Below are 22,169 nucleotides of genomic sequence, written 5' to 3'. Positions count from 1 at the left end.
GAAATTCTGATGGTGTTCCACACTATGAATGTAGAAGGTCAAAAGAAAACATTGTTTTGAATAAAAGGACCAGAAAGAAAGTGAAAAGTCCAAATATGAGGAGCAGTGTCCGATGGAAACAACTCCCCACTGGGTTTCTCTCCATGTCGGTCAGCTTGATTGACAGAGACATGTCAACCAAGCCAAGCAGTCATGTACCACTACCGCACATCACTATTTCAAAAAAATAAACAAGGATCAGCGGGGAACACCGGAACACGGGCACTAGAATTGCAGATTTAGCAGCTGAATAATGTTTGTTTTTTTTATTTTAGAACTATTGGAGAACCTCTTTAATTTTGTTTGTATTTTAGGAATTTTTGGGCCTTAAAATGTTTGTGTTGGAAAAAAAAAATTAAGCGTGGATGTTTGAAAACAATAGACAGGCATTGACACCTACTAGCACTCCCATGGATCCATTGCAGGTCGTTCTGGAGGTTTGTGCGGACCTTGGAACTCCAGAAGTAATGTCTGCTCGATTTGAAAGTCAACATGACCACTGAAGACTCCAGCAATCAGGTAACTAGAAGAGCATGTCATCACGCTCTTCTAGTCACCTCACCGCTGCAGCCAATCAAAGCCTCCCAACAGTAGGACTCTTGAACAGAGCAGACCTAGCTTCCAGAGCAATCACAGACCTTCAGAATGACTTGCTCTGGATCCACGTCAACGATGTAGGAAGGTGACAATGCCTCAATTTTTTTGTTTTAAAAACATCTATGTCTTAAAAAGATTTTTTTTTCACGGTTGGATGGCCACCATATTTTCGTAATGACCTCCAAAATTGCCACCTTTGCAGCAACTCATGTCATAGTTGGTATTTTATTTGTCGTTACCAGCTTTTAGTTTTGTGCTTCAGCCGAGTTTTATTTTACACCTTTTTAATTTTTGCTTCATCTTATTAAGCGTTTCGAATTCACAAAACCTGAATACGAAAAAAAAAAAAAATACCGTAGATGTGCAAATATACATTAAATTCTGCATCATTATTCATACCGTGGTGATGAAGTGTGACAGCGACGTATTTGCATACCATAGTTTTAAGCACACCATCGCGATGAATATTTCATCCATTCCGCTGAATTTTTTATTTGTTCAATATCAGGAAGTCACTCACAAAGGCCCTTCGTGGAAAGTCCCATCATTCTCCATTAGTCCTGCGCTCACACATATAAATATGCAGATTTTAAGTCATTGTGAATTTGGTATCGGATGCCTCGAGCAATTATTTATGTATTAGCGGCATTTTTAGCCATTTCTTTACCTATTTTTGACTGCCTTGTTATAAGAGTCTATAAACCAAAATGCAAGGAATCTGGAATCTGTACATTTCATTCAGAGAAGACCTGATTCTCATCTCTCCTGACATGTTTGTTTTAGTAATAACTTGATATAACTTGACACTTCTTCCCGTAGAGCTTTACGTTGTGCCGTTTCTCTGTCCTCCTGAAAATGGATGAATAAGTTGATAACTTGGTGTCGCCATTCAAAGTGCCAATAGACTGCGTCGAAGAATCACCCACTCGCGGCAGGGCCTTTGGTGGCACAAAATCATGAGCCTGTTGACACTTAGTCGCTCGACTCGGCCACAGCGCGTGGCATTTAAATCGACCAAATCGACAAGTGGATGTTGCTCAGTCCCAATTATCAGCTGGTCTAAACATGTCGCCAACCAGCCAATGAAATGCCCATTTCTCAGCGAATCGGATACATAAAAATTTGCGTAGTCGGCAGCACATTACCCCTTGTAAACAGGGAATATGCTGCCGACAACAAGGACGTATGATGACTGAACAATCGTGCTAGCAATCGCTCTGTTCCCATACAGTTTTTGACCTTGTGAACAGGATCGTTAATGAGCATCGATCGACAATGATCTGTGGTGCTCCTGATGAAGCTCGAATACTTTGAAACGCAACAATACTAGATGATAGAATACTTCGAAACAGATGTTTCGCCATAGCTTCATCAGGGAGCAGCATCTGGTATCTGCCCCCTGAGGCAGCTAAGGCGATACATTCTGTAGGTTTTTTACTTCTGTTAAAGTAGAACCGCCTGCTGGACTCCCTAGCCAAGAAAAACCAGAGATTTAGATGCATAGATAACAAGTCATCAGTTTGTTTAGCTTTTCCTTTTTTTCGCCTGCAGATGGGACATTTTCAGCGTAGAAAATATAGACCAAGGCCAGTACTCATTTTCTTAAAGGGGTTGTCTGGTCTTGTGAATCCTCTGAGCGCACCCACAGAGAAGCAAAATAAAAAAAAATAAAAAATACATCGGGTGTCCAGTTCAACTTGAAAAACTTGAAGAAGATCCCTTTTACCTGCAGAAGGCTTTTGCGTAATATTTATATATACATAATATGATAGGATCTCTTTCAAAGCACCTTTACTTATATGATCTTACAGACATAATGTTATAATCTCCGGGTCCGGATGGCATACACCCACGAGTACTAAGAGAACTAAGTAATGTAATAGATAAACCATTATTTCTTATTTTTAGTGACTCTATAGCGACAGGGTCTGTTCCGCAGGACTGGCGCATAGCAATGTGGTGCCAATATTCAAAAAGGGCTCTAAAAGTGAACCTGGAAATTATAGGCCAGTAAGTCTAACCTCTATTGTTGGTAAAATATTTGAAGGGTTTCTGAGGGATGTTATTCTGGATTATCTCAATGAGAATAACTGTTTAACTCCATATCAGCATGGGTTTATGAGAAATCGCTCCTGTCAAACCAATCTAATCAGTTTTTATGAAGAGGTAAGCTATAGGCTGGACCACGGTGAGTCATTGGACGTGGTATATCTCGATTTTTCCAAAGCGTTTGATACCGTGCCGCACAAGAGGTTGGTACACAAAATGAGAATGCTTGGTCTGGGGGAAAATGTGTGTAAATGGGTTAGTAACTGGCTTAGTGATAGAAAGCAGAGGGTGGTTATAAATGGTATAGTCTCTAACTGGGTCGCTGTGACCAGTGGGGTACCGCAGGGGTCGGTATTGGGACCTGTTCTCTTCAACATATTCATTAATGATCTGGTAGAAGGTTTACACAGTAAAATATCGATATTTGCAGATGATACAAAACTATGTAAAGCAGTTAATACAAGAGAAGATAGTATTCTGCTACAGATGGATCTGGATAACTTGGGCTGAAAGGTGGCAGATGAGGTTTAACAATGATAAATGTAAGGTTATACACATGGGAAGAAGGAATCAATATCACCATTACACACTGAACGGGAAACCACTGGGTAAATCTGACAGGGAGAAGGACTTGGGGATCCTAGTTAATGATAAACTTACCTGGAGCAGCCAGTGCCAGGCAGCAGCTGCCAAGGCAAACAGGATCATGGGGTGCATTAAAAGAGGTCTGGATACACATGATGAGAGCATTATACTGCCTCTGCACAAATCCCTAGTTAGACCGCACATGGAGTACTGTGTCCAGTTTTGGGCACCGGTGCTCAGGAAGGATATAATGGAACTAGAGAGAGTACAAAGGAGGGCAACAAAATTAATAAAGGGGATGGGAGAACTACAATACCCAGATAGATTAGCGAAATTAGGATTATTTAGTCTAGAAAAAAAGACGACTGAGGGGCGATCTAATAACCATGTATAAGTATATAAGGGGACAATACAAATATCTCGCTGAGGATCTGTTTATACCAAGGAAGGTGACGGGCACAAGGGGGCATTCTTTGCGTCTGGAGGAGAGAAGGTTTTTCCACCAACATAGAAGAGGATTCTTTACTGTTAGGGCAGTGAGAATCTGGAATTGCTTGCCTGAGGAGGTGGTGATGGCGAACTCAGTTGAGGGGTTCAAGAGAGGCCTGGATGTCTTCCTGGAGCAGAACAATATTGTATCATACAATTATTAGGTTCTGTAGAAGGACGTAGATCTGGGGATTTATTATGATGGAATATAGGCTGAACTGGATGGACAAATGTCTTTTTTCGGCCTTACTATGTTACTATGTTACTATGTAATTGAATGGCGATGTTGAGCACAATAACATGGTTAATAAAGGTTTCCAGTCTCTGATTACGTGTGCCTGAAGTCACCGAACTCTTATAACGAGCCTTTTTTATGACCCATCAGAAGCAATTTTGAGAGTTTTCATTATTGCCCCCAAATAACATGTCTGCCTGAGCTGTACGGACGGCAGATTGTGGATTCTCTCCAAGGTTAATTGCTGCTTTTTTTGTCTTCCTTTTCTGTCACAACTGGTTTGTGCAGAGTACTGTACCTTCCACCAAGACTATTTCCCAGAACATTCGACTATTGCTCTGATCTTGGCTATTAAGCACATTTTGGGAGTGTGACGATGCTTTCTGAATACCTTATTTTTATTATTTGTCTTATTCCCCAGATCATGGTATAAGATTCAATATTTATCCATGTACTAAGGACTAGTGCGTTTACTAAGAAGTCATGCTCCATGGAGGGTTGAATGTACGGAGCTACTCTACTTCTGCGGGAGAATAACTTTGTACATATGGCATCCAATGGTCACGGGTGTTCGGCCATTCGTAGGTACAAAATGCCCCTTGTACCATTCTAAACAAAGCCTAATACTGTCATAGACATAGACATAGATGGCGAAATGTAACCGAAAATCACATGTCACAGGAAATGGGGTCTGGCTAATGGTGTGGGCTTCCCAAATTTTTGAGAGAGGTTTTACTCTAATCTTTTAAGGAACGTCCAGCACCAGAGGGCATATTAAGAACTTAATTAAGAACTTCTTTTAACGTTCATAACGAACAGACGATATATTAGTTCTGACGCGTTTCAGACAATAATGTTGCTTAAGGAGTAAGAGTTGGTGTGTCCCAGGCACTACCAAGGATTTTTGAGGACCAAATGGATAAAAGATAGTTTAATTTACACCCAACATTTCAGAATTGATCCAACTCTTTCATCAGGTACCTGATGAAGGAGTTGGCTTAACTCCGAAATGTGTTGTATGAATAGTCCTCTTTCTCCTCTGGATATACATTTCAGCAGCTTCAGGGTGAAATGTACCATTACTTGCTGGTGTTTCAAGTGAATGGCCATCTCTGCAAGGCATGGAAACATTTGAGCTCCACTATCTGGCCCATAGAGTCAGATATTTGCCTAATGAGGGAGCCTTTATGACATTCATATGAGTTAATAAGAAATATGGACACATTTTTTTCTTTAATAATCGTCTTTCAGGCCTCTCGTGGATGGCTGTGTTATAGATCTGTGCTGTACAGATCCAGAATCTTCAGGTCCGTACCATACCTCCATGGCATGCAGGGGGCTTTTTCTTAAAAAAAACATATAAAAATCACTGAGTAAAATAATTGTAACATGGATCATTATATGCCACGTTATTGAAATATAAGGTGCTTTGCTTTTTGGGCATGTCCAATTTCAGACTGCTGATCTCTTTGTTCTCGCAGAGATAAGCTAACTGATTGTCAGAGGATATGTTGATCAGGCATGTCCAGTTTTGGACTGCCGATCTCTTTGTTCTCCTGGAGATAGGCCAACTGATTGTCAGAGGATATGTTGGTTGGGCATGTCCAATTTCGGACTGACAATTTTTTTGTTCTCCCGGAGATAAGCCAAATGATTGTGAGATGATATGTTGATTCAGCATGTCCAATTTCAGACTGTCGATGTCTCTGTTCTCCTGGAGATAAGCCATCTGATTGTCAGAGGATATGTTGATCGGGCATGTCCAATTTTGGACTGTCAATCTCTTTGTTCTCCCGAAGATAAGCCAACTGATTGTCAGAGGATATGTTGATCGGGCATGTCCATTTTCAGACTGACGGTCTCTTTGCTCTCCCAGAGATAAGCGGTAAGGCAGGTCCAATTTTGGACTGCCGATCTCTTTGTTCTCCCGGTTATAACCCAACTGATTGTCAGAGGATATGTTGATCCAGCATGTCCAAGTTTGGACTGCCAATCTCTTTGTTCTCCCAGAAATAGGCCAACTGATTGTCAGAGGATATGTTGATCGGGCAGGTCCAATTTTGGACTGCCGATCTCTTTGTTCTCCCAGAGATAAGCGGTTGGACAGGTCCAATTTTGGACTGCCGATCTCTATGTTCTCCCAGTTATAATCCAACTGATTGTCAGAGGATATGTTGATCGGGCAGGTCCAATTTTGGACTGCCGATCTCTTTGTTCTCCGGGTTATAATCCAACTGATTGTCAGAGGATATGTTGATCAGTCATGTCCAATTTCGGACTGACAATCTCTTTGTTCTCCCGGAGATACGCGGCCGGTAGAGATATCTGTCGTCGGCTTTCTCATAAAGAGCACAAGGGCGTCCAGCTGAATGAGTGCTCCTGTTTATGATAGAGATGGCTGCTGGACGAACAATCGGACAAAGTATCGTTCGGCCCACAACCATCCAATGTGTATGGGGGGCGCTCATAGTACCACCTGCACCGTAATATAAAACCAATGTAATTCCACGTTTCGTCCTATAAGCTCTATACACCCAGTAGGAACCTAAGCAACAACAAAAAAAAAAGTACCTAATCCACAAGCCCCGGATTAAAAATAATAAATCTTGTTGCCTACTATACATTTTAATAAAAAAAACCTGCCTTTAAAGGGGACAAAGCATTAATAACCATCTCCATAATAAGACTCGCGATTAATACCAGTATAATGCCTGCTCAGCAACATCGAGCGCAGAGGGAACATTCGTTATATGAAGGGGATGGGGTGTTGAAATCTGATTTCAGCTCTTTCAATAAAGTGTCTGTTCTCTGTAAACATTATACCCAGATAAAAGCTATGAATAGCATATATATACGCCATAGAAAAGTCTGACTGTGCAAGCGGATCTCTCTGTTCAGCAGTATTATCACGCATTGTGTTTATGAAGCCGAGTGGGGAAGGCAGAACAGATAAACCCGTATCTGTAATTCCATGCGATTGTGTTTATGCTTTTATACCACAGGGTAGCACTTGCGATGAACACATATTTCACTGCTGTATTTTTTATGATTTTTTTTATGATTTTTGCCTATCCTGTTTTTATACTGCAGAGAAAGCATTGCATGTTAAATTATAATTCCCCACATAGAGGTCGGCGATGCCTTTTGGGGCATTGTGTGTAAATGCTGCGGAATCTCATTCATTTTAGCACGGAACTTAGATTTTAAGCCTCTGGTTCGGCTAGAAAAAGGTAGGAATAAAAAAAGGAAAATCTCAAGAGTCGAGCGCGGTAGGAGCTAGTTGTATTACAGCTGGGAAGAGCTAAGGGTAAATCCATATCTTATAGGCCACTTCTATGTATAGAGTTTATTTGACAGGAATAAATCCATATCTCGCAGGTCATACCATGGCGGAGAAACTTAGCGAGGAGAAATCTATAACGCGGGGCGGAGGTGGAGGGTTGGAGGAGGCGGAGGGTTGGAGGAGGCGCTCACAGCGTCGACAGGAAACAGAAAAAGATGCCTATGGCGGTAATGAGACTATAGTTTGCAGGTGGTAAACAAAGTACATGACTGTCGAATGCGACCATGAAAGGGATCCGCGGCAATGAATTTGTATTCTATGGTGGTGGTTGATCACCTTGGGAAATGAACTTAAAGAAAAAAGATGTAATGACTTCAAAGCCGATTCTCAAATTATTTGTGGATGATAACTGGCCTAACAGAAAAAGGTTGGATTTTGGTGATGGTAAATATATTTGGTGATGCATATATACTGTAGATAGGTGCATGGACAGATAAGATAGGTATCAAATAAGGAAGCAAAAAAAAGGAAAGAAAAAAAAGAAAGAAAAAAGACAAGAAACTGGAGGAGATAAATTGGAAGAAAGAAAGAGAGATTAAAAAGGGAATAAAAAGCGAGAGATGGGTTGAAAGAAAAAGGGAAAAAGAGAGAAATGTTAATAAAGAGGAATAGGAAGAGTGAAAGAACAAGAGAAATGGAAAGAGAGAGATAAAGAAATGGGAAGAAAAGGAAAGAGAAATGAGAGGGAAGAGAAAAATGGGAAGAAAGAAAGAGAGAAATGGAAAGAGAAATGAGAAAAGAAAGAGAAATGAGAAGAAAGAGAGAGACAAACAAATGTGAAGAAAGGGAGAGAAAGAAATTGGAAGAAAAAGAAATTGGAAGAAAGGGAGAGAACGCGAGAGAAAAATGGAAAGAAATAGAGAAAATTGGGAAGAAAGAGAGAGAAAGAAAAGAAAGCAAGAAAGAACTGGCAAGAGTGAGAGAGAAATGGGAGGAAAGATAAAAAGAGAAATGGGAAGAGTGAGAGAGAAAAAGGTGAAGAAAGTCAGAAAAAAATGGGAAGAGAAAATGGGAAGAAAGAGAGAGTAATGGGAAGAAAGAGAAATGAGAAGAAAGAAAATGGAAAGTGAGAGAAGGAAGGAAAGGAGAATGGGATGAAAGAGAAATGAGAAGAGAGAGTGAGAGACAAAAAGAAATGTGAAGAAAGAAAGAGAAATAGGAAGAAAAAGAGAAAGAAATAGGAAGAAAGAGAGAGAGAAAGAAAAAATCAAAGAAAGCAAGAAAGAACTGGCAAGAGTGAGAGAAATGGGAGGAAATAAAGAGAAATGGAAAGAGAGAGGAAAATGGAAAGACAAATGGGAAAAAAAAGAGAAATGGGAAGAAAAAGAGAGAAAAGGGTAAAGAAAGTCAGAGAGAAAAATATGGGAAGAGAAAATGGGAAGAAAGAGGAATAGGACAAGAGAGAAATCAAAAAAGGAATGGTCAAAAATAGAGAGAAATGAGAAGAGAGAATGAAAGTAGGAAAGATAAAAAGAGAGACTTAGAATAATAGAATGAAAGAATGCTAGAGAATAAAAAAAATAAAGATAAAGTCTAGTTTTATTGGCTCCATCCCATCCGTTGCTTCCCAACTTTTTATCTAAGAGGCTTCTAGGATCAGAGAGATCAGTGATTGCAGAGCATATACCTGAAAATATCTCCAGATTCCTCAGCTGCCCCCAGCCTGCCGAAATACTCAGCACCCAGGATGTCATGACTATTAAATATCTTCTGTCCACCTAAGCATTGACTATGTGTCTGTGATTACTCCCGAGATCTATTAGATCAGACACACACGGGCACATCTCTTTCCCTGAGATTCTTTGTAATGTGATTTTTTTTTCTCTCATTGATTGACTCGTCGTGGCATTTGACCTCGGTGGCAAGCTGTGGATGATTATCCCTCAATGCTGGAGCGTGCAGGTTCATTATTCCTCGTCATGATCCTTTTTTGAAAATTATATTTGAAAGCGTTATATGCATGAGAGTGGTTTTAATGCCAATAATGACAATAGCTTGACTCTTCTGACCTTTAGGAGAACGGTGCCTAGGGGGAAATCTTACCGTTAGCTGGTTAGGCTTTCTGAAGGATCTGTATTGTAGAAAGCCATGTCCAGAATGTTTTCCCAGATTTGGGAACATTTTAGTAAGTTGGTTATGGACCTCAATGTGTTCTAGTTCTGGGTTCTGTATGAAAGACTGTAGGTTATGAACGCCATCATTTACTCAGTTATTACTTAGAAGACAAATCTGAGGATATTCTGACATAACTTAGGAGTCCCCTGTTTAGGATTTTCCTCTTTTGGTCAAAATAGAGAACATCTACAAAGAACTGCCTTCTGTTTGGAGGACCTGCCCTATATTGATTTCAGTTGGAACTATGTAATATTTAATTTCAACTGTGGTGGCACTGTAGGGAAATTCAATGCTTACGACCTGGTTTACTTTCTCTTAGGGGTCCCACCGACTTATCTTCAATAAACTCAACTCTATCCAATACTCACACTTAGAACAGGTGTGCAATAACTGTGCTCCATACTGCCCAATCTCATACGCTCTTTCTGATATCTACGGTCTCACCACAAACTGCTCCTAACCCCTCTTTTTATATTCCATCTCTACCTACAACAGACCCTGCGCTACCATGTGACCTCTAGCTTAATGGAAAATCGTCAGTAAGCTCAGCCACCCCCTCCAACCACAAACACACAAAAACCACATAGGTCTTTAAAACGTAAAACCATTGACACCTTTATATCTTCTATCTGTTGCTGCATTCCAAAATAATTGGCATCTTCGTTCATATGCAAATAAGGTGTTAGTTACTCAGGGTGTGGCAAAGCACCTAAAGAGTCTCCTTCAACCTCTTTATCTTGATCAATAGCTCACTGGCTGATTTCGTTACCTACTCTTGCCAACAGACAGTTAGTTATCATTCAAGCTAAAGAGGCTGATTCTGGGTGGGGAAACAACTTTGGGTTGTAGACGTTCGGGGAGCTGCTGTTTCACACCCAGAGCATTTAATTCTTCATTTTCATTTGGATTAAAATGCCAATTACCTGGGAATGCAGCAACAGATAGAAGATATAAAAGTCTCATTGGATTTACATTTCAAAGAACTACATGCCCACATTTTTTGTTTGTTGACCAGTTGGACTTAGTGATAGATTCCCTTTAACCACTCTGTATGGCCACTACCTTTTGACACCCTTAAACGTCTAGTAGCACAAAACGGCTAGGCCTACTATTAGCCATAAGGGCCTGTCACTGGGTCCTTCTCCGGTACCACACAATCAACAGAGCCAGCGAAGAGTGAACAATCCCAAGACCTTTATTTAGGCAAAAATACAAAAGGTCCATATACGATCCACCACACAAAGGATAAAATAGTCCAGAACACGAATGCAGTTCAGTAACAGGATAAAAGTCCAACAATCCAACACCTGAGGTGCTGTGATAACATCATCATTCCACATAGGACTGATCTGTATCTCACCTCCCTGATATTTTAAGTCTCCCTTCTCATTAACAGGTCAGGAGGGGGAAGGTCTCAGGGGCTCATTGTTTCAACAAGCTAGGTCAACATGTCATTAGCATATTAGCAAACAGGTTTATTCACTGACCCTGTGAGAAGACAACAATACAGTTGGGGGCTGATATCAGATGGCAACCACAGCCATTCATCAATTAGCAAATACCGTAACTCATCCTACAAGAGAACACCATGATAATCAGTAAAATATTAATACAAATAAAATGATATCCACATAGCATATCACACCATCACAGGGCCGTACTCTGGTTCCACCAATATGCTTGTTTGTTTCCATGATGAAACTCTTTACAGTTGGGTCATTCCATCTTACAACAGGTATGAGTAATGGTTCAGGACTTCATTTCTACATAAAAACCCACGATACAAATGTGAACAGGGCCTAAGAGGTACTTGAGTATGACCTCAAGGCCCTTTATTAAGAAAAAGGGCCATATATTGTCCATTAAAGAGATATTCCCATCTCATACGTGGCATATCCACTCTCTGGAGAACAGGGCCCTGACTAGCGGGATTTTGGCCACCTTTCCACTGAGAGCAGCGTGGGGGTCCGGCTCTCGAGACAGATGTAGTTCCCATTACTATACATTTTTGTCATCTCATAAATGTATGAGATGGGAATGAACCTTAATAACTGGCTTGAAATATGATCACCCGAACTTGGAGGCCCAAAGCCCGAGGCTGCACCACTGAGACATTCATATATTTCCCTTCCTGATTGAGGTGGGGTGTTGTGATGGAGACTAATATGACTAGATCAGTGCGAACTTTGCTTTCTTTGGTGAATAGACTTTAGTAATGTACAATATAGTAATATATCATGAATATAATCACGGATAATGATCCTCAATGGCAAATCTTAGAAACCATTTTGCAATCCGTTATCCATCTGTACACAAGAAAACAAGCCTTAGAGGGATCTCTTAATATTTTGGCACTCTCCCCAGACTCTGGTGTCACCTGCTGTGCCCCTGTCCCCCCACCGGGCTCCAGGCAATCACTGGTGGCTCTGTCACACGCACAGTGACTTCCTGACATATCACTGTAGAGGGGTAGGTTACTGGACGGAGAAGCCGCTAATGGAATAGCATTGACAAAATCATTTTTGAGGGGTATTAAATGAAACGTAAAATAAAGCTAGAATAACTGTATGGATTTTCTACTCAGCCTGTTTATGAACATTTATTGTCTGTAAATTACACAGTGCCAGGGCTGGAATCAGACTGACAGGTTAATGGGAGTCTGCAGAATAGAGAATAAATTAATAAGTAACTATTTATTACCTGCGCGGTGTGACCTGCATCTAAACACCAGGTATGGCGGTCTCCATAACTGGACAGGACAGCGGCTGCAGTTATCACAGCGGCATATTTTTATTTTACTGCAGTATCTATCCTAACTTTTCTTTTAAATCTTTACTGAAAATGTGTCAGAGCTCAGCCTGTTACACAAGTCTGTATTATGCTCCACTTAAGATTAGTGCGGTTTCCTTTATATGTAGCACCAATGGCCTCCTCACTCAATATCAAGGTCCCTACTCCACTTTTGAGACTTGGAAAAATTGAGCGATTGTATAGTTTTTACTACTTTCAATTATTTTTTTACTGTTTGAGTTTCTCCCATCACACGATCAAAGAGTTTAGATAAAGGGCCTTAAAGAATTTAAATAAAGGGCATAAAGAGTTTAGATAAAGGGCCTTAAGAATGTAAATAAAGGGCCTAAAGAGTTTAGATTTAAAGGTACCTTCACACTGAACAACTTAACAACGATATCGCTAGCGATCCGTGACGTTGCAGCGTCCTGGCTAGCGATATCGTTGTGTTTGACACGCAGCAGCGATCTGGATCCCGCTGTGCCATCGCTGGTCGGAACAGAAAGGCCAGGACTTTATTTCGTCGCTGGATCTCCCACAGACGTTGCTGAATCGGCGTGTGTGACGCCAATTCAGTGATATCTTCACTGGTAACCAGGGTAAACATCGGGTTACTAAGCGCAGGGCCGCGCTTAGTAACCTGATACTTACCCTGGTTACCAGTGTAAATGTAAAAAAAAACAAACACTACATACTTATATTCCAGTGTCTGTCGCGTCCCCCGGCGTTCTGCTTCCCTGCACTGTGTCAGCGCCGGCTGGCCGTAAAGCAGAGCACAGCGGTGACGTCACCGCTCTGCTTTACGGCCGGCGCTTACACAGTGCAGGGAAGCAGAACGCCGGGGGATGCGACAGACACCAGAATGTAAGTATGTAGTGTTTTTTTTTTTTTTTACATTTACACTGGTAACCAGGGTAAACATCGGGTTACTAAGCGCGGCCCTGCGCTTAGTAACCCGATGTTTACCCTGGTTACCCGGGGACTTCGGCATCGTTGGTCGCTGGAGAGCGGTCTGTGTGACAGCTCTCCAGCGACCACACAGCGACGCAGCAGCGATCGGCATCGTTGTCTAGATCGCTGCAGCATCGCTAAATGTGACGGTACCTTTAGACCAAAACTCAGAATGAGTTTCATTTCCATCAAAAGTACTACACCTTTATTAAGTTTTCCGAGAATTTTATAAATTTACTGCAGTTTATGTTTTAAAGTGGAACAAAACAAAGGATATGTCATGAGAAAAGGGCCTTCTTACTTTTTGGACTATAAGACGCACCGGAATACTTGCTGCTCCCGACTCCCATAGTCCTTTTTGGACTCTTGGCGCTGGCATAATTGCATAGAAGTGGATGGGACTGTGGGCATGGAGAGCAGTGAATATTCACTTTCTTTAATAGTGGGCACAGGTGTTAGCTGCAGCCGCCGACTCTTGCCTCCTGTGACCCACTCCTTCACTGCTGCTGCTTCTACCACTTTCCTCCAAAATTTTGGAGGAAAAAATGCATCTTATAGTCCGAAAAATAAGTTATGTTAAGTGCATGGTTTTAAAAAAAAGGGGCATTTTTTATTTTTCAAATTACGTTCTGTATTAAAAAAAATATTAGAACACTTTCATTTTCCACTCTGACCTCCAGGGTTATTCTAGACTCATACTTCCTATTCTTTCAGGAAATTTACATGTACATTAGCAGCAATGAACAGACTTGTACCCAATCTCTTGTATTGAAGCACCTAATGAGAATGTGTTAAGGTCATTATGAAAGGAGGGGAACAAGTGAGCTGTGGCATCACTTATTGTGAATGCTGGGTTCTTTGTTATCAACTGTATATAAAAGTGTTATCAGTAATTATAATCCTGCCTGTGATGATAATGAAACTGCTGAAAAATCTCCTGTAAAGAATAGGAAGTATGAGTGTAAAATAGCCCCAGTGATCAGTGTGAAAACTACAAGATTTCTCTCCCCCCTGAAAAAGAAAAATTTGGCGGGGTCACAGAGGAGCATATTTCATAACTTTGTAGCCCTTACAAAGTAATTTTGCTTCTATGGAAGCCCCTTAGTGTCCCCACACACACTAAGACATCCCTTTCATGGCCCCCATAAAGTATTGTGCCAACAAAAGTGCCCCCAAATACAGGATGATACACAGTGAATTCCTTCACAGTACCCTCTAAATGCACATTATGATGACCTTACAGTACCCCTCACTACCTCTCCGCAAAGTATGATAGCCCCACAGTAACTCCAACACAGTATGATGGCCCCCACACACAGTATGATGGTCCTGACACAGACCTCCATATAATATGATGGCCCACACGCAGTAAAATTGCCCTCCAGTATAGTGGAAACCACACAACACTACACAGTATTATGAACCTCGCCCATCCCTCCATACTGTATATTGTCCCGCAGACATTGCCGTCACTAGCCCATGAAACAATATAATCGCCCCCCACATAGTATATTATAGCGTTTTAAATAGTATATTGTCCCCCAACATACCCCTCCAAATAGTTTAAGACCTTCATAAAACCCTCCACATAGTATAATGGCCTCCACATAGCCCTCAAAATAGTATAATGGCACTCATAGCCCTCCACATAGTATAATAGCCGCCCACATAGCCCTTCAAACAGTATAATGGCTTCGACATAGCTCCTACAAATAGTATAATGGCCCTCATAGCGATCCACATAGTATAATAGCCCCCTACATATCCCTCCAAATAGTATAATGGCCCCCAAAAAAGCCCTCCAAATAGTATAATGGCCCTCATAGCTGTCCAGATAGTATAATAGCCCCCTATATATCCCTCCAAATAGTATAATGGCCCCCAAATAGCCCTCCAAATAGTATAATGGCCCTCATAGCTGTCCAGATAGTATAATAGCCCCCTACATATCCCTCCAAAAAGTATAATGGCCCCTGCATAGCCCTCCATATAGTATAATGGCCCTCATAGCCCTCCACATAGTATAATGGCCCTCCACATAGCCCTTCACATAGTATAATAGCCCCCTACATAGCCTCCAAATAGTATAATGCCCCTAAAATATACTCATTGAAAAAAAAGCACACTATGGTCTCTGCGGTGTGTCTTCTGAAGCTCTGCACATCGCACGTTGAGACATCAGACGCACAGGGAGAATGATGAAGGAGGGAGCCCTGTTCCATCATTGCTTTCAACTATATTTGCATCCAGGATGCAGATACAATTGAAAGTCTGATGCCGGATGGGGGGGCCTAGCACTATCACCGGGCCCCCCCGACCCATGGACTCTATACATAAACACTATAATGGTTGACACCCAGCATCTAATAACCGCAGAGACTATAAAATAACGCAGAAAAACAGGTTGTCAGATGTATGTATAGATCCAGGGATTTTATAATATCGGAGGCTCAATTTTACTTTTTATCTACGTGTTTCTTTTGCTTTTATGCAGTTTTAGAAGCACGGCAAATCTAGCCGCCGGTTGCATGCACCTTCTAACGAAGCGCTTGAGAGATGACACCATTAGAAGTTGATTATTTCGATTGATCTCAGTGAATAAATACAGATTTAGATGGGATTTATGCTAGAAATGACTTCCAAGTCCCAACAAAGGGCAAATTATGATTCAACACAACAGCGCACGTCCAGCCATTTACAGGAAGTGCTCCATTAAACACACCTGGGATGACCTTTATCGTCATTATCGATAAGGAGCCAATATGTTCCACATCACAGTACCGGGCTATTGAAAAAAATGCAATGCAAAATAGGTAACCTTTCCCAGTGACGGAGGCCTGCGGTCGTATCTCTTGAGGATCTAAGGAGAGAGATTGCTGGTTTGGGTCTGACTGCAATATTAGATGCATAAAGCCCTACGTAATACAGGGTGAGCAGAGCTACATAAAAGCTAAAAGACATCTCAAGAATGTGAAATGTTAGAAACACAATAATTGGCAGGATAAAAGATTTGATGGGTCTCCTTTGTGTCAAGCTAAATAGATAATTGTTGAGTATTAAAAAGAATCTGTCAACAGGATTTTGCTATGTAATCTGGCAGCAGCATGATGTAGGGGAAGAGACCCCGATTCCAGCGATATATCACTTAGTTTACTGGGTGCAGCAGTTGTGATAGAATCACAGTTTTCCCAGCTGCAGATCTAACAGAGCTCGGAATGCTGAGCTGTGTAGAACCCCGCCCACACCACTGATTGGCTGCTTTGTGTATACTTATTGACAGAAAGCTGCCAATCAGTGCTGGGGGCGTTGTTGGACCAGGAGGCAGGAGACACCTAGTCCTGTAGTGATAATCCCCTGCTGATAAAACACTGATTGTATTGAAACAGCAAAGTAAGTGACTAATCACTGATATCAGGGCCGCTCTCAGATTACATAGCAAAAACCTGCTGACAGATTCCCTTTAAAGTATTCAACCCCTTGCCTTGTTTTCATTTTTCCCTCCCCTTCTTCCAAAAGTCATCACTTTTATATTTTTCAGAAGCTTGTTTTTTGGGTTTTTTTGCGACACAAGTTGTAGTTTTGAACGACAACATTCACTTTACTTTATAATGTACTGAAAAAGAGGAAAAAAAATCCAAGTGTGATGAAATGATGGGAAAAAAGTGCAATTACAACACTATTTGGGGGGGATTTTATTTTTACAGCATTCGAATGACCTGGAAACATGATGCAATACCAAATTTGCATAGATTTTTTTTTTATTTAAGTGATTAAAAAAAATTCAGACATTTGTTAAAAAAAAAATAATTATTATTATTTTGGTTTGTGTTGTCATTTTCCAAGACTTCTAACTTGTTTTTTTTTCCATCAGTGAAGCTGTGTATGAGCTTGTTTTTTTGTGTGGTGAGATGATGATGTTTATTGATACCACTTTGGGGTTACGATTGCTTCTTATTGCATTTTTTTAAGGTAAAATTACCAAAAAAAAACACAAGTCTGCCATTTTTTTCTTGACGTCGTTTACCGTATGGGTTGATTAATTTTATATTTTGATAGACCAAACTTTTATGGATGCGGAAATACCAAGTATTTTTTTTTCTTTATTTTAAATTGGAGGAAAAAGGGTGTGATTTTTTTTGTTTTTCTAATTTTAACCCCTTCCCGACCTGTGACACAGCGTATGCGTCATGAAAGTCGGTGCCAATCCGACCTGTGACGCATATGCTGTGTCACAGAAAGATCGCGTCCCTGCAGGCCGGGTGAAAGGGTTAACTCCCATTTCACCCGATCTGCAGGGACAGGGGGAGTGGTAGTTTAGCCCAGGGGGGGTGGCTTCACCCCCTCGTGGCTACGATCGCTCTGATTGGCTGTTGAAAGTGAAACTGCCAATCAGAGCGATTTGTAATATTTCACCTAAAAAACTGGTGAAATATTACAATCCAGCCATGGCCGATGCTGCAATATCATCGGCCATGGCTGGAAATACTAATGTGCCCCCACCCCACCCCTCCGATCGCCCCCCCAGCCCCCCGATCTGTGGCCCGCTCCCCTCCGTCCTGTGCTCCGCTCCCCCGTCCTCCTGCCCGCTCCCCCCGTGCTCCAATCACACCCCCCCGTGCTCCAATCAAACCCCCCCGCACTCCGATCCCCCCCCGTGCTCCGATCCACCCCCCCCTGCACACCGATCCACCCCCCCGGCACACCGATTCACCCGCCCGCACACCGATCACTCTCCCCCATGCTCCGATCCCTCCCCCCCCGTGCTCCGACGCCCCCCCGTGCCCTGATCTCCCCCCCCCCCTGTGCCCTGATCTCCCCCCCTTATACTTACCGATCCTGGCGGGGTCCCGTCCGTCTTCTTCACCGAGCGCCGCCATGTTCCAAAATGGCGGGCGCATGCGCAGTGCGCCCGCCGAATCTGCCGGCCGGCAGATTCGTTCCAATGTGAATTTTGATCACTGTGATATAATCTATCACAGTGGTCAAAATAAAAAAACAGTAAATGACCCCCCCCATTTGTCCCCCATAGATAGGGACAATAATAAAATAAAGAATTTTTTTTTTTTTTCACTAATGTTGGAGTTAGGGGTAGGGTTAGGGTTAGGGGTAGGGTTAGGGGTAGGGTTAGGGGTAGGGTTAGGGGTAGGGTTAGGGGTAGGGTTAGGGTTAGGGTTTCGGTATGTGCACACGTATTCTGGTCCTCTGCGGATTTTTCCGCAGCGGATTTGATAAATCCGCAGTGCTAAACCGCTGCGGATTTATGGCAGATTTACCGCGGTTTTTCTGCGCATTTCACTGCGGTTTTACAACTGCGATTTTCTATTGGAGCAGTTGTAAAACCGCTGTGGAATCCGCAGAAAGAAGTGACATGCTGCGGAATGTAAACCGCTGCGTTTCCGTGCAGTTTTTCCGCAGCATGTGTACAGCGATTTTTGTTTCCCATAGGTTTACATTGAAATGTAAACTCATGGGAAACTGCTGCGGATCCGCAGCGTTTTCCGAAGCGTGTGCACATACCTTTAGAATTAGGCTATGTGCACACGGTGCGGATTTGGCTGCGGATCCGCAGCGGATTGGCCGCTGCGGATCCGCAGCAGTGTTCCATCAGGTTTACAGTACCATGTAAACCTATGGAAAACCAAATCCGCTGTGCCCATGGTGCGGAAAATACCGCACGGAAACGCTGCGTTGTATTTTCCGCAGCATGTCAATTCTTTGTGCGGATTCCGCAGCGTTTTACACCTATTCCTCAATAGGAATCCGCAGGTGAAATCCGCAGTAAATCCGCAGGTAAAACGCAGTGCCTTTTACCCGCGGATTTTTCAAAAATGGTGCGGAAAAATCTCACACGAATCCGCAACGTGGGTACATAGCCTTAGGGTTAGGGTTGGGTTGGAATTAGGGTTGTGGTTAGGGTTAGGGGTGTGTTGGGGTTAGGGTTGTGGTTAGGGGTGTGTTGCGGTTAGGGTTGTGGTTAGGGTTACGGCTACAGTTGGGATAAGGGTTAGGGGTGTGTTGGCGTTAGAATTGAGGGGTTTCCACTGTTTAGGCACATCAGGGGGTCTCCAAACGCAACATGGCGCCACCATTGATTCCAGCCAATCTTTTATTCAAAAAGTCAAATGGTGCTCCTTCCCTTCCGAGCCCCGACGTGTGCCCAAACAGTGGTTTACCCCCACATATGGGGTATCAGTGTACTCAGGACAAACTGGGCAACAATTACTGGGGTCCAATTTCTCCTGTTACCCTTGAGAAAATAAAAAATTGCTTGCTAAAACATCATTTTTGAGGAAAGTAAAATGATTTTTTATTTTCACGGCTCTGCGTTGTAAACGTCTGTGAAGCACTTGGGGGTTCAAAGTGCTCACCACATATCTAGATAAGTTCCTTGGGGGGTCTAGTTTCCAAAATGGGGTCACTTGTGGGGGGTTTCTACTGTTTAGGCACACCAGGGGCTCTGCAAACGCAACGTGACGCCCGCAGACCATTCCATCAAAGTCTGCATTTCAAAACGTCACTACTTGACTTCCGAGCCCCGACATGTGCCCAAACAGTGGTTTACCCCCACATATGGGGTATCAGCGTACTCAGGACAAACTGGGCAACAATTACTGGGGTCCAATTTCTCCTGTTACCCTTGAGAAAATAAAAAATTGCTTGCTAAAACATCATTTTTGAGGAAAGAAAAATGATTTTTTATTTTCACGGCTCTGCGTTGTAAACGTCTGTGAAGCACTTGGGGGTTCAAAGTGCTCACCACATATCTAGATAAGTTCCTTGGGGGGTCTAGTTTCCAAAATGGGGTCACTTGTGGGGGGTTTCTACTGTTTAGGCACACCAGGGGCTCTGCAAACGCAACGTGACGCCCACAGACCATTCCATCAAAGTCTGCATTTCAAAACGTCACTACTTGACTTCCGAGCCCCGACATGTGCCCAAACAGTGGTTTACCCCCACATATGGGGTATCAGCGTACTCAGGACAAACTGGGCAACAATTACTGGGGTCCAATTTCTCCTGTTACCCTTGAGAAAATAAAAAATTGCTTGCTAAAACATCATTTTTGAGGAAAGAAAAATGATTTTTTATTTTCACGGCTCTGCGTTGTAAACGTCTGTGAAGCACTTGGGGGTTCAAAGTGCTCACCACATATCTAGATAAGTTCCTTGGGGGGTCTAGTTTCCAAAATGGGGTCACTTGTGGGGGGTTTCTACTGTTTAGGCACACCAGGGGCTCTGCAAACGCAACGTGACGCCCGCAGACCATTCCATCAAAGTCTGCATTTCAAAAGTCACTACTTCCCTTCTGAGCCCCGACGTGTGCCCAAACAGTGGTTTACCCCCACATATGGGGTATCAGCGTACTCAGGAGAAACTGGACAACAACTTTTGGGGTCCAATTTCTCCTGTAACCCTTGGGAAAATAAAAAATTCTGGGCTAAAAAATTATTTTTGAGGAAAGAAAACGTATTTATTATTTTCACTGCTCTGTGTTATAAACTTCTGTGAAGCACTTGGGGGTTCAAAGTGCTCACCTCACATCTAGATAAGTTCCTTTCGGGGTCTAGTTTCTAAAATGGGGTCACTTGTGGGGGGTTTCTACTGTTTAGCCACATCAGGGGCTCTGCAAACGCAACGTAACGCCCGCAGAGCATTCCATCAAAGTCTGCATTTCAAAATGTCACTACTTGACTTCCGAGCCCCGACATGTGCCCAAACTGTGGTTTACCCCCACATATGGGGTATCAGCGTACTCAGGAGAAACTGTACAACAACTTTTGGGGTCAAATTTCTCCTTTTACCCTTGGGAAAATAATAAATTGCAGGCTAAAAAATCATTTTAGAGAAAATAAAATTTTTATTTTATTTTCATGGCTCTGCGTTATAAACTTCTGTGAAGCACTTGGAAGTTCAAAGTCCTCACCACACATCTAGATTAGTTCCTTTGGGGGTCTAGTTTCCAAAATGGGGTCATATGTGGGGGATCTCCAATGTTTAGGCACACAGGGGCTCTCCAAACGTGACATGGTGTCCGCTAATGATTGGAGCTAATTTTCCATTTAAAAAGCCAATTGGCGTGCCTTCCCTTCCGAGCCCTGCCGTGCGCCCAAACAGTGGTTTACCCCCACATATGGGGTATCAGCGTACTCAGGACAAACTGGACAACAACATTTGCGGTCCAATTTCTCCTATTACCCTTGGCAAAATAGGAAATTCCAGGCTAAAAATCATTTTTGAGGAAAGAAAAATTATTTTTTATTTTCATGGCTCTGCATTATAAACTTCTGTGAAGCACCTGGGGGTTTAAAGTGCTCAATATGCATCTAGATAAGTTCCTTGGGGGGTCTAGTTTCCAAAATGGGGTCACTTGTGGGGGAGCTCCAATGCATAGGCACACAGGGGCTCTCTAAACGCGACATGGTGTCCGCTAACAATTGGAGCTAATTTTCCATTCAAAAAGTCAAATGGCGCGCCTTCCCTTCCGAGCCCTGCCGTGTGCCCAAACAGTGGTTTACCCCCACATATGAGGTATCGGTGTACTCATGAGAAATTGCCCAACAAATTTTAGGATCCATTTTATCCTGTTACCCATGTGAAAATGAAAAAAATTGAGGCTAAAAGAATTTTTTTGTGAAAAAAAAGTACTTTTTCATTTTTACGGATCAATTTGTGAAGCCCCCGGGGGTTCAAAGTTCTCACTATGCATCTAGATAAGTTCCTTGGGGCGTCTAGTTTCCAAAATGGGGTCACGTGTGGGGGAGCTCCAATTTTTAGGCACACGGGGGCTCTCCAAACGTGACATGGTGTCCGCTAAAGAGTGGAGCCAATTTTTCATTCAAAAAGTCAAATGGCGCTCCTTCCCTTCCAAGCCCTGCCGTGCGCCCAAACAGTGGTTTACCCCCACATATGAGGTATCAGCGTACTCAGGACAAATTGGACAACAACTTTCGTGGTTCAGTTTCTCCTTGTACCATTG

At 42.5% G+C, this 22,169-nt stretch overlaps 1 protein-coding gene and 1 long non-coding RNA gene across 3 annotated transcripts in view; one reads left to right on the top strand and one right to left on the bottom strand.

Moving 5' to 3' along the window:
• Nucleotides 1-22,169, bottom strand: part of LOC138675375 (uncharacterized) — a 129,560-nt gene that overhangs the window by 1,726 nt on the left and 105,665 nt on the right. The gene's annotated exons all lie outside the window — the stretch shown is intronic.
• The window catches only part of SGCD (sarcoglycan delta), a 639,540-nt gene that overhangs the window by 571,679 nt on the left and 45,692 nt on the right, over nt 1-22,169 (top strand). The window lies entirely within an intron of this gene.

The sequence above is a fragment of the Ranitomeya imitator genome, chromosome 4 (assembly GCF_032444005.1).
Source record: "Ranitomeya imitator isolate aRanImi1 chromosome 4, aRanImi1.pri, whole genome shotgun sequence".
In the NCBI taxonomy this organism is placed as follows: Eukaryota; Metazoa; Chordata; class Amphibia; order Anura; family Dendrobatidae; genus Ranitomeya; species Ranitomeya imitator.
This window is presented reverse-complemented; position numbering and strand designations above follow the sequence as displayed.